This window comes from Bufo gargarizans, chromosome 1, assembly GCF_014858855.1.
Source record: "Bufo gargarizans isolate SCDJY-AF-19 chromosome 1, ASM1485885v1, whole genome shotgun sequence".
NCBI classification, from domain to species: Eukaryota; Metazoa; Chordata; class Amphibia; order Anura; family Bufonidae; genus Bufo; species Bufo gargarizans.
The window spans coordinates 444,542,328-444,558,198 of NC_058080.1; positions in this window are offsets into that span (position 1 = coordinate 444,542,328).

A 15,871-nucleotide genomic window follows, 5' to 3' on the forward strand; every position below is an offset into this window, starting at 1 on the left:
CGCCCATCAGCTGTGAGCAGTGCAGGGACAGGAAGCAGGCAGCTGAAGCGAGGGAGAGTGTTAGGAATCTGGTTATTTGTTTTGTGGGTGACCTATCATGACTTTTTGTGGGTGCAATAAACCAGCTTTGCACCCCTTACACAGAAATATAATAATTAATCTGGCTGTTAATTCTCTGGGTGACCTATAGTGATTTTTTGCTGGTGCAATGCACCATTTTTGTACCCCTGACACAGAAATATAATAGTTAATCCATCTGTTAGTTTGATGGGTGACATATAGCCATTTTTGGTGTGAGATACACGTGCAGTTTATACGTAACAGGGAAATTAATATAGTTAATCTGACTATTAGTTCGGCTGGTGACATATACCCATTTTTGGTGTGAGATACACGTGCACTACATATGTGACAGGGAAATTCATATAGTTAATCTGTCTGTTAGTTCGGTGGGTGACCTCAAAGAATGAGGAGACCATGAAATAAGGGACGAGGCCCGGGTTGTGGTGCTGATGGTGTTGGTGGAGCTCCTGTTGCAGGGAGAGGATGTAGTCAATCTGTGTCAGCTACACTCCCAAATGAAACACCTTACTCAGGTGCACGTAGGCGACAGGACGTTCAGTGTCATTTTGTAGGCCCAAATACTATTGTACGAATGGTGAGGCCAGAACAGGTAGAGGCAGTATTAGAGTAGATGGCTGACAGTGCCTCCAGTTCCTTCACATTGTCTTCCACCCGGTGCCTTGCTGAAACCGCACAGTTGGCACCTGCATCCCATGGGCATCTGTCTTTCACTTCACCCCCTTGCAAATCAGCCAAGCAGTCTGAGCCCCAAGTCATGCAGCAGTCTCTTATGCTTTTGATGACTCTGCTGGCGAGTTTTCCGTGGGCCATCCACCTAGCCCTGCCCCAGAAGTGGAAGAGATGTCCAACCACTTATGTTTCAGGATGTGGACATGGGAGGACCACCGCAGCACATCTCTGATGATGACGAAACACAGGAGCCAACTGCTGTGGCTTTCTGCCATGTTCAGACCGGCAAGGAGGGCTGGGGTGAAGAGTGGGTGGAGGTTGATGTGGAGGATGATGAGGTCCTAGACCCCACATATAATGAAGGTCATGCAAGTGACATGTGCAGTTCCGAGGAAGAAGTGGTGGTCACACAGCACCAGCCGCACAACAAAAGCGGGAGCAGGGTGCAAAAGCAGAGTGGCCATCCCCTAGCCAGTACACCTGCTACTGCCTACCGAACCCAGGGACTGAGCACACCAAAGCCAGCTCAAAGGAGTTCCCTGGTGTGGCATTTCTTCAGATAATGTGCTGATGACAAGACACGAGTGGTTTGCACACTGTGAATTCAGAGCCTGAAGCAAAGCATGAATGTTCTACACCTGAGCACCACCTACATGACCAGGCATCTAAATGCAAAGGCAGAGGCCAGGTACACAAGTGTCCAGCCAGGACACAGTTCTGCAGGATGAGGATCATGATGAGGAGGAACCGTGTCCACAGCAGGGTGGCACCTAAAGCAGCTTATGGGTATTAAGGGAGCATGACTGGGGGGATACAGAGGACAGCTTGACATTGCCTCTGGGCAGCCTGACACACATGAGTAGAGATGGTCTTGCGAACCGGCCGGCGGTTGTTTTGCTGCGAACTTTGCATGTTCGTGATTTGCCGAACATATGGCGATGTCCAAAATACTGATTGAGGGGTGTGATATATCTGCTTCCACCAAATATTGATTAAGGGGTTCTATAGACCTGTTTCTACAAAATGCTGATTGAGGGGTACAATATGCCTGCTTCCACAGAATACTGATTAAAGGGTTTGACACACCTGCTTCCACAAAATACTGATTGAGGGGTGCGATATATCTGCTTCCACCAAACAATGATTAAGGGGTTCTATATACCTGCTTTCAGAAAAATACTGATTGAGGGGTGCAATATACCTGCTTCCACAAAATACTGATTGAGGGGTGCAATATACCTGCTTCCACAAATTACTGATTAAGGGGTTTGATATACCTGCTTCCACAAAATACAGATTGAGGGGTGCGATATACAATTGCAAGAAAAAGTATGTGAACTCTTTGGAATGATATTGATTTCTGCACAAATTGGTCATAAAATTTAATCTGATCTTCATCTAAGTCACAACAATAGACAATTACAGTCTGCTTAAACTTATAACACAAAGAATTAAATGTTACCATGTTTTTATTGAACACACCATGTAAACATTCACAGTGAAGGTGGAAAAAGTATGTGAACCCCTAGACTAATGATATCTCCAAGAGCTAATTAGAGTGAGGTGTCAGCCAACTGGAGTCCAATCAATGAAATGAGATTGGAGGTGTTGGTTACAGCTGCCCTGCCCTATAAAAAACACACACCAGTTCTGGGTTTGCTTTTCACAAGAAGCATTGCCTGATGTGAATGATGCCTCGCACAAAAGAGCTCTCAGAAGACCTGCGATTAAGAATTGTTGACTTGCATAAAGCTGGAAAGGGTTATACAAGTATCTCCAAAAGCCTTGCTGTTCATCAGTCCATGGTAAGACAAATTGTCTATAAATGGAGAAAGTTCAGCACTGCTGCTACTCTCCCTAGGAGTGGCCGTCCTGTAAAGATGACTGCAAGAGCACAGCACAGACTGCTCAATGAGCTGAATAAGAATCCTAGAGTGTCAGCTAAAGACTTACAAAAGTCTTTGGCATATGCTAACATCCCTGTTAGCGAATCTACGATAAGTAAAACACTAAACAAGAATGGGTTTCATGGGAGGATACCACAGAGGAAGTCACTGCTGTCCCCAAAAAGACATTGATGCACATTTACAGTTTACACAAGAGCACAGTACTGGCAAAATATTCTGTGGACAGATGAAACCAAAGTTGAGTTGTTTGGAAGAAACACACAACACTATGTGTGGAGAAAAAGAGGCACAGCACACCAACACCAAAACCTCATCTCAACTGTGAAGTATGGTGGTGGGGGCATCATGGTTTGGGGCTGCTTTGCTTCTTCAGGGCCTGGACGGATATCTATCATCAAAGGAAAAATGAATTCCAAAGTTTATCAACACATTTTTCAGGAGAACTTAAGGCCATCTGTCCACCAGCTGAAGCTCAACAGAAGATGGATGTTGCAACAGGACAGTGACCCAAAGAGTAGAAGTAAATCAACAACAAAATGGCTTAAACAGAAGAAAATACGCCTTCTAGAGAGGCCCAGAGTCCTGACCTCAACCCGATTGAGATGCTGTGGCATGACCTTAAGAAAGCCATTCACATCAGACATCCCAAGAATATTGCTGAACTGAAACAGTTCTGTAAAGAGGAATGGTCAAGAATTACTCCTGACCGTTGTGCACTTCTGATCTGCAACTACAGAAAACGTTTGGTTGAAGTTATTGCTGCCAAAGGCGGTTCAACCAGTTATTAAAACCAAGGGTTCACATACTTTTTCCACCTGCACTGTGAATGTTTACATGGTGTGTTAAAAAAAACAACATGGTAACATTTAATTATTTGTGTGTTATTCGTTTAAGCAGGCTGCGATTGTCTATTGTGACTTAGATAAAGATCAGATCACATTTTATGACCAATTTGTGCAGAAATCCATATCATTCCAAAGAGTTCACATACTTTTTCTTGCAACTGTACCTGCTTCCACCAAATATTGATTAAGGGGTTCTATATACCTGCTTCCACAAAATGCTAATTGAGGGGTGCAATATACCTACTTCCACAAAATACTGATTAAAGGGGTTTGATACACCTGCTTCCACAAAATACTGATTGAGGGGTGCGATTTACCTGCTTCCACCAAATAATGATTAAGGGATCCCTATAGTATGTAAGCACGGCCACCACTGCTGGATTGCAGGGTGATCGTAACCACGGATACGTGCTATGTATAATATGATGGAAAGGAGGCAATATGGACAATCACAATACATTAGTAAGTGCTGTAAGACAGTACCTGGAATCATCGTGGATGGACGGTATGTGTCACCAAGGTTCCTGGCCTCGGTGAAGTAAGAGCCAGTATTTTATGTGTCAGCAGCAGCTATTGCTAATTCACACTTAAAGATTTAGCACGGCTGTTATAGCTGATCCGGGACGGCTCTTACTGGGAGAAGTCATAGTGCTGGGTGGGTGACTACTCCCCATGTCCCAGGTCGGGTTTTGACAGGCATATAAACCAGCCAGCACTGCCAGATGTGTGGATTTACCTTCCTCTGACAGTGGAGCTCAGGAGTCTGTGTGCTGTGAACTGAGGGCTGTGCTGGGATTTGAGGTTTGAGCCGGGCTGGAGGACTCAGGCCCATCTAAAGGCGAACAGGCCGCCTATGGACTTGATAAGGCTGAATGGTTAACAGGGTGTGAATTAACACCCAGGAAAAAAAAAAGGTAACTTTTATTGTTTATGGACTTTCCTTGTGTGTGAACAAACACCAAGCCACCTGCGTTTTGTGATACGCCTGATCTGCATTTTGTTATACACCAATGTGTGAATAAACACTGCTGTTTGATTCAAGAATTGTGTACTTTGCCTCTATACTGCATCCACTAGTCCTAACTACCAGAGCGAATCCCCACAATTGGTGGAAGATGCGTGCAAGCGCAGTGAGGCTGGCGTGAACGCCGATATATTTGCGAGTTAGAATTTTTGGGCACAGTTGTATGTCGTACATCAAACCAGCTTTATTTCAACCCATGCCCCATGACAAATGGAGGCTGTTGTAAAGGCCCTCATGAAGGCTAATTTGTAGCAGCAAGAGACCAACCTGCACCAATGGGAGTCTAATAAGCAGCAGCAAGAGACCAACCAGTTGCTGCTACAACACGTCATGGCTTTGCAGACAGCAGGAGCAACCCCAAGCGTCCACAATGCCTGGAAAGCAGTCCGTGCAGCGATCCCTAAGATGACACCCTCAGACAACATTGAAACCTACCTGGCAATGTACGAGAAAGTGGCCACCAGGGAAAAGCTGCCCCGAGACCAGTGGGCTGAGGTCATCGCTCCTTTCCTGGCATCAGATTCCCAGCAGTAGGGGTGACTGCCACTTCGGTGGAAGAGGGTGAGACAGCCCCACATAGGGTAATGGTGGGAGACGTGGAGGAGTTGCCGCCGGGTCCTGGGTTGGAAGACCTCAACGTCTCTGGGGAGAATTTCAGTACAGCCCAACGCTGAGAACTTACCCTATGCCGGGCCTGGGAGTATGTGGTAATACTTGATGGTGTACCCCAACAACCTGGGGCCGAGTCGATGTTTCCCTGTTTTGTGGTCCACTAGAATATGCTATATCGCGGAAACCAGCTGCGGGGTGAACCTGTTGAACAGTTGGTGCTGCCCGGGGCCTATCGAGAACTCGTGTTAGCGTTAGCCCACCAACATGTTCTCGAGGGTCATCTGGGACTGCAGAAGACACAGGACAGGATACTACAACGGTTTTACTGGCCCAGTGTGGATGATTTTTGTAAATTTTGCCCGACCTGACAAACCACTAGACCCCAGCAGCTGTTCCGCAGTCCCTCAGTGCCCCTCCCGATTATCGAGTTACCATTTGAGAGAATCGCTATGGATCTGCTAAACTCATAGCAAAAGAGTTACTGTAGATGTTTTCCCGAGTGGGGATACCCAAAAAGGTTCTGACTGACCAGGGGACTCCTTTTATGTCCAAGGTCATGCGGTAGCTCTGTAAGTTGCTGAATATCAAACAGATTCGGACATCCGTCTATCACCCGCAAACTGACGGCTTAGTAGAAAGGTTTAATAAAACGTTAAAAACTATCTTAAAACAAGTAGTAGCTAAGGATAGAAATGACTGGGACCACCTTCAGCCCTATCTTATGTTCACAGTGCGAGAAGTACCCCAGGCCTCTACTGGGTTCTCGCCCTTCGAACTACTATATGGCAGACATCCACATTGTCTGTTGGATATAGCCAAAGAGGTGTGGGAGCAACAACCCACACCATATAAAAGTGTTGCTGAATATATCACCCAGATGCAAGAACGTATGGAAACCATGTTGCCGTTGATAAAGGACCATATGGAGGCAGTTCAGCGAGCTCAAAGTCGGGTGTAAAATTGGCAGGCTCGGGTCCGGATATTTAACTGAGTTTTCTAAGGGGAGAGGTTCCGGCCCCTAAGTCTGATGTAAGGCTAGCGGTTGCCACAGTGAAGATTGCTGACAGCCTTTCCTTTAAACAGACTCAGGAGGCCACGGAGTTCTCAGACCTCCCTGGACGCACTTCCATAATCCAGCATGACATTGTCACTGAGCCTCAGGCCAAAATCCGGTTGAAACCATACCGGGTACCCGAGGCTTGGTGACAGGCCATCTCTGAGGAAGCACAACTGATGCTGCATCTAGATGTTATCGAGAAGTCTAGAAGTGAATGGGCCAGCCCAATAGTACTGATACCCAAACAGGACAGGACGTTCCGGTTTTGTAATGATTTACGAAAATTAAACACGGTATCTAATTTTGACGCTTATCCCATGCCTCGGGTAGATGAGCTGATTGAGAGTTTAGGACAAGTATTTTTCTGTGAACAAACACCAAGCCACCTACGTTTTGTGATACACCTTATCTGAATGTTGTTATACACCAGTGTGTGAAAAAAAATACCCTGTTTGATTCAAGAAATGTGTACTTTGCCTCTATACTGCATCCGCTAGTCCTAACTACCAGAGCGAATCCCTACAGTGCCTTGTATTAAATGCATGATAGATGCCATTTACTGAAGTGAGAAAAACCCTTTAACCCCTTTGAGCATAAATGTCTGGCATGAAATTTATCAAATCTTAACCTCCTCAGATTGCCCATAATCTACAGTATATTTAAAAGGGTTGTTCTTCCATAATGACCTATCGCCTACCTACAGGATTGTGCCCAATTTGGAGACCCAAAAGTTGAATGGGGCAGACCCATCAGTCAATACGTGTAGGTGTGTGCACACATACTGTTGCACCATGTTTCTGAAATGCTGCCTCCTGCTAAGACGTTCCATATCAGCTGGTGGTGCTGACAAAGCTTTTCCACATTTCGGCCATGCTAACCCTCCCTTCTGAGGTGCTTGCGGTGCCCAGCTGCATTGGCAACTTCATCCTCCTCCTCTGCCTTCGCCTTGTGCTTCCACTGAGCCCCCGGTGTCAGATGGAAATGCCATCAGCAGCATGTCTACCAGCGTGCGTTTGTACTCGCGCATCTTGTGATCACGCTCCAGTGATAGAATTAAGGATGTCACATTGTCTTTGTAGTGCGGATCCAGCAGGGTGTCCACCCAGTAATCAGCACTGGTTAGAATGTGGGCAGTCATGGCGCAGGAACTGCAGCATGTAATTGCTCATGTGTGCCAGGCTGACCAGAGGCAATGACAAGCTGTTCTCTGTGGGAGGTGAATCGTCTGTGTCCTCTGTATCCCCCCAGCCACGCTCCAGTGATGCCCATTAGCTGCTTTGCCACCCTGCTGAGAACATGGTTCCTCCTCCTCATCATCCTACTCCTCCTCATCCTCCAGAACTGTGCCATGGTTGGACAATTGTGTACCTGGCCTCTGTTGGTGCAGGAACCCACCCTCCGAGCCACTTGTGAATGACTGGCCTGATAACCGTGGAAATGATCCCTCTTCCTCCTCCTCTTCCTCCTGTGCCACATCCTCTTCTGTCATTGCCAGAAGCATTTTTTCAAGGAGACATAGAAGTGGGATAGTAACACTCAGAACTGCATAATTGGCACTGGCCATGTTAGTGGAGTACTTGAAACATTGCAACACGGCACACACGTCCCGCATGGAGGCCCTCTCGTTGGTGGTGAAGTGGTGCTGTTCCGCAGAGCGACTCACCCGTGCGTGCTGCAGCTGAAACTCCACTATCACCTGCTGCTGCTCGCACTGTCTCTCCAGCTTGTGCAAGGTGGAGTTCCATCTTGTGGGCACTTCGCATATGAGGCAGTGAGCGGGAAGGCTGAAGTTACGCTGCAGCGCTGACAAGTGAGCAGCAGCATGGTGAGAACGCCAAAAGCGTGCACAGATGGACCACACTTTCTGCAACAGCTCTGACATATCGGGGTAATTTTTCAGGAACCTCTGCACCACTGCAAATTCAGCACATGCGCCAGGCAAGGGATGTGCATCAAACCGGCTAGACCCAGAGCTGCTACGAGATTTTGCCCATTATCGCACACAACCCACGCCGGGCTTGAGGCTCAGTGCCACCAACCACTCATCGGTCTATTGTGCCATGCCTGTCCACAGCTCCTGTGCGGTGTGGAGTTATTCCCCCAAACAGATAAGTTTCAAAACAACCTGCTTTCGTTTCCCCCTGGCTGTGCTGATGTTGGTGGTGATGGTGTTGCGCTGACAAGATGAGGAGGCGGTAGAGGAGGAAGCAAAGTAGGAGGAGGAGGCAACATTTACCCAGTGTGCAGTTAGGGAGATATAACGTCCCTGCCTGTGCTTACTGATCCACGTATCAGTGGTTATGTGGACCTTGCCACAGATGGCGTTGCGCAGTGCACACCTAATTTTATCCCCCACTTGCTTTTGCAGGGCGTGGATGGCTCGCCTGGAAAAGTAGTGGCGGCTGGGAACCAAGTACTGTGGGACAGCCACCGCCATAAGTTTTTTAAAACAGGAGCTCCACCAACCCCAGCAGGACCACGACCAGGGCCACATCCCTTATTTGATGCTCTCCTCATTCTTTGAGGTCACCCACTGAACTAACAGACTTACTAACTATATAAATTTCCCTGTCACGTATGCAGTGCAGGTTTACTTCACGCAATAAATAGGTATATGACGCGCACCTAACTAACAGACAGATTAACTATTATATTTGTGTCAGGAGTACAAAGTACATTGTTGCATTGCACCCACACAAAAAATCGCTGTAGGTCACACATTTATGATTAGCATTCTGTGTCAGGGGTGCAAAGATGGTGTTTGTATTGCACCCACAAAACAATGGCTGTAGGACACGCACAGAATTAACAGCCAGATTTATGATTATCTTTCTGTGTCAGGGGTGCAAAGATGGTGTATTGCACCCACAAAAAAATCGCACTAACTCTGTCTCTCACTTCAGCTGCCTGCTTTCTGTCCCTTCACTACTGAGAGCTGATGGGCGGTGCTACACGTGATCAAGCTTATATAGAGGCTGGGTCAAATGACACACCGGCCAATCACAGCCATGCCATTAGTAGGCATGGCTGTGATGGCTTCTAAGGACACACAGCTTAAAAGCTTGTTGATTAGCTGCCCTGCAGCCTTTCAAAAAGCTTTATTAAATGCCTGAACACCGAACTCGAACCCAAACTTTCCGGCAAAGTTCGGGTTCGGGTCCGGGTACCAAAAATCATAAACTTAGGTACGCTCAACACTAATTAACAACCAATGTTTGCATCACAATAACAGAAGGTAAATCAGAGGGTAAATCCCTCTGGTTGAGGACAAGACCACTGTCACCGATCTTCCCGTTGCAGGTACCAGGAGATCGGAGAGACTGGCAACCCATGGGTTAAATTGACAAGTTCACTGTGGATCTTATTGGGTCTGTGTTTTGGTGAATGCCACACCCCTTGCTTCAGGTGTTGCTTGTTGGTAATTTACTTTTAACTTAAGTAGACGCTTCTCACTCTTGGAGGTATGGTTTATAGATTTTCTTCCTGTGTTCTAACTAGCTGGTCGGTTGTACTCTGTGGTGCCTCTGGAGTTGGCAGTTTTCTACTTTCAGATAAGTCTTGTCTTTTCTTGTTTTGTGTTTGTTATATTTCCTGTTGTTTGTATCTGGGCCTGAGACAGAGACTTCCTTTCGTCCATCTGGGGAGGAATGGGTTGTCTTTGGTCCTAACCTCATTCCAGGGCCTTATAGGGATATAAGGACCTAGATATACAGCATATGAATATTCCTACCTTCAAGGTCTATTCATATTGATAGGTAGTTAGGGCCCGGATTAGGGTTGTTTAGGAGATAACCTGTTCTTTCCCTAGTTTCCAGGCCCAGTTACTGTTCCCCTTCCCTCCTGTGTTTAGTGTGGAATTTTTCACCCTACACTGATCGTGACAACCATAAATGATGGATATAATTACAAATACTATGAGCTAGGAATCATTGTTAACAACAGTAGCTAAAGGTAATAACTATAAATGGGCATATTACTAGAAATTCCTTCCGGGTCAAATTTACTGAAAAAGTTCTAACTAGGTATCAATCAATTATGCTCCAATTGCCTGGAGAACCCTCTGTTCTCCTAGAATTTATATTTTTTCTGGAATGACTCTAGTGTTTCTAGGGTTTCCTCTGGGTAACCAGTTTCCTCTCACACTCCAAAGACATACTGATAGATTATGAGCCCCACTGGGGACAGGTTGATGCTAATGTCTGTAAAGGGCTACAAAATATACTAACACTATATAAGTGCACAAAATAAATAAATAGGATCAGAAAGAGGATGAGGAGGATGACCTTCTCATTATGGAGAGCTAGAATGGGTAGTATGTGTGAGGAGTATTGTAAACCAGGCAACACCTCACTAGATTACTGAAAAATATATTCAAATTAGCTTTTCTAAACCAATCTAATGTCAGAAGATACAGTCCTAATCAAAAGTTTTAAACCACTTGAAAAATGGCAAAAAATCATATTTAGCATGGCTGGATCTTAACAAGGTTCCAAGTAGAGCTTCAACCTGCAACAAAAAGAAATGGGAGTGAGACAAAACATTTTTTGAGCATTCAATTTAATGAGAACAACGAATAAACTGAAACAGGCTGTTTTTCAGCTGATAAAAATTTTAGGACCACATGCCTTCAAAAGGCCAAATCTGTAGTCACACATTGTGATGGCAAAGGCAAATAAACTCTCCCTTTTTAAACGTGGTCGGGTTATTGTACTGCAAAGGCAGGGTCTCTCACAGCGTGTCATCGCTGCTGAGGTGGGACGCAGTAAGACAGTAATTTGGAATTTCTTAAATGATCCTGGGGGTTATGGAACAAAAAAGTAAAGTGGAAGACCCAAAATAATGTCATCAGCACTGAGCCGGAGGATCCAATTGGCTGTCCGTCAAGACACTGGACGATCCTTGACCCAGATTAAGGCCCTTACTGGTGTTGACTGCTTCAAAAACACCACAGAACTGCTAGTTTGGACTTTGCAAGAGAGGACCAAACATGGGACATTCAAAAGTGGAAAAAAGTTTTATTCTCTGATGAGATATTTTTTTTACCTTAATGGTCCTGATGGTTTCCAACGTTACTGACATGACAAGCAGATCCCACCTGAGATGTTTTCTACGCGCCACAGTGGAGGGGCGCCATAATGGTCTGGGGTGCTTTTTTCTTCAGTGGAACAATGGAGCTTGAGGAAGTGCAGGGGCGTCAAATGGCCGCTGGCTATGTCCAGATGTTGCAAAGAGCATTCATCCTGACTGATGGCCCTCGTCTGTGTGGTAACGACTGGGTTTTTCAACAGGACAACGCTAAAGTACACAATGCCCGCAGGACAAGGGATTTCTTCCAGGAGAATAACATCACTCTTTTGGCGCATCCTGCGTGTTCCCCTGGTCTAAATCCAATTGATAACCTTTGGGGATGGATGGCAAGGGAAGGTTACAAAAATGGACAACAGTTCCAGACAGTAGATGGCCTTCGTGCAGCCGTCTTCACCACTTGGAGAAATGTTCCCACTCACCTCAAGGAAAAGCTTGCATCAAGCATGCCGAAACGAATTTTTGAAGTGATAAACAATAACGGCGGAGCTACTTATTACTGAGTTCATGTTTGGAAGTTAGATTTTTGTTTTGGGGGGGGTTTAGTTTTTTTTGGGAGGTGTGGTCCTAAACTTTTGATCAGCTGAAAAACAGCCTGCTTCAGTTTATTCGTTGTTTTCATTAAATTGAATGCTCAAAAAATGTTTTGTCTCACTCTCATTTCTTCTTGTTGCATGTTGAAGCTCTACTTGGAACCTTGTTAAGATCCAGCCATGCTAAATAAGATTTTTTGCAATTTTTCAAGTGGTTTTAAACTTTTGATTAGGACTGTATAACATGTGCTAATTTTATGAACCATTTTTTCCCAGAAACTCAGAGGATTGCTGACTGGCTTACGATACTCCAAATGAATACTCAGCTCCCTCCATAAGGAGAAATATTACCCCAAGTAACCAAAGACTCTCATGCAGCCAGGCAAGTTTTCTTTACTCAGCTTTGCTAAGTTGTAGTTATGGACGAACATCGGCAGGGATAATTCGCGAACGCGATCGCGCAAACAACCACAAGTTTGCTGCAGGCCCCATTCACGTTAATGGCAGGCGGACCTGAAAAACTTTCAGGTCATATTTACAGCCACCAAATACTTACTAGAAGTGCACAAATCATCCCACAACATGGACAGTGACATACCAGAGGGGGATCAATGGCAAAAATTCTCACAAAAATGATGTATTTTAAGCAGGGGCCATTTTTATGCATCTTAAAGAGAAACTGTCAAAAATGTGCCCTGCTTGAGCCTAGAAATTTTTTATTTTAGACCACGGGAGTACAGGCCCCAAACATTAGGCATTCACCTGACAGAAAACATAAAGTGATTATGTGGCTGGAGGTATATTAGACAGTCATTGGATATCAATTTTACTGCAGGCCAGTTGACTACAGGCCCCAAACATAATGCATTCACCAAACAGAAAAGATCAAGTGATTATGTGGCTGGAGGTATATTAGACAGTCGATGGATATCAATTTTACTGCAGGCCAGTGGACTACAGGCTCCAAAAATTATTAATTCACCGTACAGAAAACATCAAGTGATTATGTGGCTGGAAGTATATTAGGTGGCCATTGGATATCAATTTAATGCAAGACAGTGGAGCACAGGCCCCAAACATTATGCATTCACAATACAGAAAAGATCAAGTGATTATGTGGCTGAAGGTATATTAGACGGCCGATGGATATCAATTTTACTGCAGGCCAGTGGAGTACAGGCCCCAAAAATTATTCATTCACTGGACAGAAAACATCAAGTGATTATGTAGCTGGAGGTACATTAGGCGCTCACCGTATCACAATTTTACTGTTGGGCAGTTAGATTACAGGCCCCAAAAACAGGTGTATCGAACCCAATAATGAGTATTTGCTGGAAGCCGTCAAATCAAACCTTAATCGATATTTGGTGGAAGCTGGTGTATCGCAAGCCTCAATCAATATTTGATGGAAGCCGGTATGTCAATACCCTGTATCAGTATTTTATGGAAACAGGTATATAGAACCCAATAATGAGAATTTAATGGACGCCGACAAATCAAACCCTTTAATTGATATTGGGTGAAAGCTGGTGTATCGCAGGCCTCAATAAATTTTTGGTGGAAGCCGGTATCTCAATACCCTGTATCAGTATTTTGTGGAAACAGTTTTATATAACCCAATAGTGAGTATTTGCTGGAAGCCGGTAAATCAAACCACTTAATGATTATTTGGTGTAAGCTGGTGTATCACAGGCCTCAATCAAGATTTGGTGGAAGCTGGTATATCAATACCCTGTATCAGTATTTTGTGGAAACAGGTATATAGAACCTGTAACAGATCTCCCAGCACCCCGACCGGGTACCTCCGTCGATAGATGCTCCTAGTACTTTCCAAGGACTCCAAGCACTCCACTTGACACCGTATGCACTGCAGACTCCATGAACCGCCGCAGCTTGGTTGGGGTCTCATCGTTCACCCACCCATGCTGGCCCCAAGACCGGGCTTCAGCTTCCAGTGGGTGAACCTCTCCTACATCCAGAGAGCAGGAACCATGAACAAGCTCTTACAAGAGCTTATACTCAGGGGAGTATTGTGATATAGCAATCCCCAAGAGTGCAGGTATCCTATTCCCCAAACATGAGCCAAAACTTCATGAAGGTATAAAGCAGCCTCTTTATTTTAACACACAAGCATTTTATACACATCTTCCAACAAGGTTACCACCCACAGGGTTTTGTAAAAACAGCCAATAACCATGTACAATACACTCAGACACTCCTACACAAAATCCTCCCCTCTGCCCGTGATAGAATTACCTCGCACTGGGTTGATGCAATCATCACAGGCAGACGAATACACAATATCCTCTGTCCCGGAGACAACCGAGAAGTAATTCAATTATTTCTCAGGACAAAGGACATCGCCAATACACACAGAGAGACAATGGAACAGACCTCCCTACTCAACGTATACAATGTCCCACCCTTTTCAATACACTTAGACATTTAACATCCCAAAATGGCACGAATTAGACCAGGGGTTCAAGTTAGTCCAAGTCCTTTGTGAACAAATGAGGCCTGGCTGATGATAGGGCCCATAATACTGGGGCAAGAGGCTGGTAAACAGGCCCCTCCAAAACCCAGTGGCGAGGTTGGTTTCGCCGCAGAACCTAATAATGACTATTTGCTGGAAGCCGGCAAATCAAACCCCTTAATTAATATTTGGTGGAAGCTGGTGTTTCGCAGGCCTCAATCAATATTTGGTGGAAGCCGGTATATCCATTCCCTGTATCAGTATTTTGTGGAAACAGGTATATAGAACCCAATAATGAGTATTTTCTGGAAGCTGGTAAATCAAACCCCTTAATCGATATTTGGTGGAAGCTGGTGTATCGCAGGCCTCAATCAATATTTGGTGAAAGCCGGTATATCAATACCCTGTATCACTATTTTGCGGAAACAGGTATATAGAACCCAATAATGAGTATTTGCTGGAAGCCAGCAAATCAAACCCCTTAATCGATATTTGGTGGAAGCTGGTGTATCGCAAGCCCTGAATCAATATTTGGTGGAAGCCGGTATATCCATTCCCTGTATCAGTATTTTGTGGAAACAGGTATATAGAACCCAATAATGAGTATTTTCTGGAAGCTGGTAAATCAAACCCCTTAATCGATATTTCGTGGAAGCTGGTGTATCGCAGGCCTCAATCAATATTTGGTGGAAGCCGGCATATCAATTCCCTGTATCGGTATTTTGTGGAAACAGGTATATAGAACCCATGTCGCGGAAGGTAAGATAAGGGAAGGAAACAGGAAACGGCAAAGCAAACAAAACAACTGACTAGGCCCCAAAAGCTAGGGAACAAAGGGGTCACCTCCTAGCAATCCCTAAAAGACTTTCCCTATGCTGCTATGCCCATGTGCTTATCTTGATGGTAGATATGCACATGCCCAAGTACCTAAGCTGAAACACACTGGACCAAAACCTCAGCAGTAGGGAAAAGAGACTACCAGCTCCTTCATCCACCGAAGGAGCTAGCGTCACTCTAGGGGCCTAGTAAAAACAGACACAGAAGGGAAAAGGACTTATATTTAGATGAGTTGGAGCAGACAATCAACCAAAACTTCCGGCACACAAACAGGGAACAACTATAACTCGCAAAGGCTATAGGGAGAGGAAGGAAGGAGGTGGGATTTTGTTCAAACCCAAAACAAAACAAACTGTCAGATCGAGTCATGTGCAGCAACTCTGACAGATCGTCTCAGAACACCCACAGGGCAGGGCGTAACAGTACCCCCCCTATACGGGTGACCTCCGAACACCCAGGCCCAACTTTATCCGGGTGTGCCCTGTGAAAGGCATTAACAAGGCGGCTAGCGTTAACATCGGTAGCCGGAACGCACATTCTTTTCTCGGGACTGTATCCCCTCCAATGCACCAGGTACTGAAGGGAACCCCAAAGAACACGTGAGTTGAGAATTCTGGAGTTCTGAAACTCCAGATTACCATCAACCAAAACAGGAGGAGGAGGCAAAGGAGATGGTTCCGCAGGTTCCACATATTTCTTCAACAAGGACCTGTGACACACATTATGGATCTTCCAGGCCTGCGGA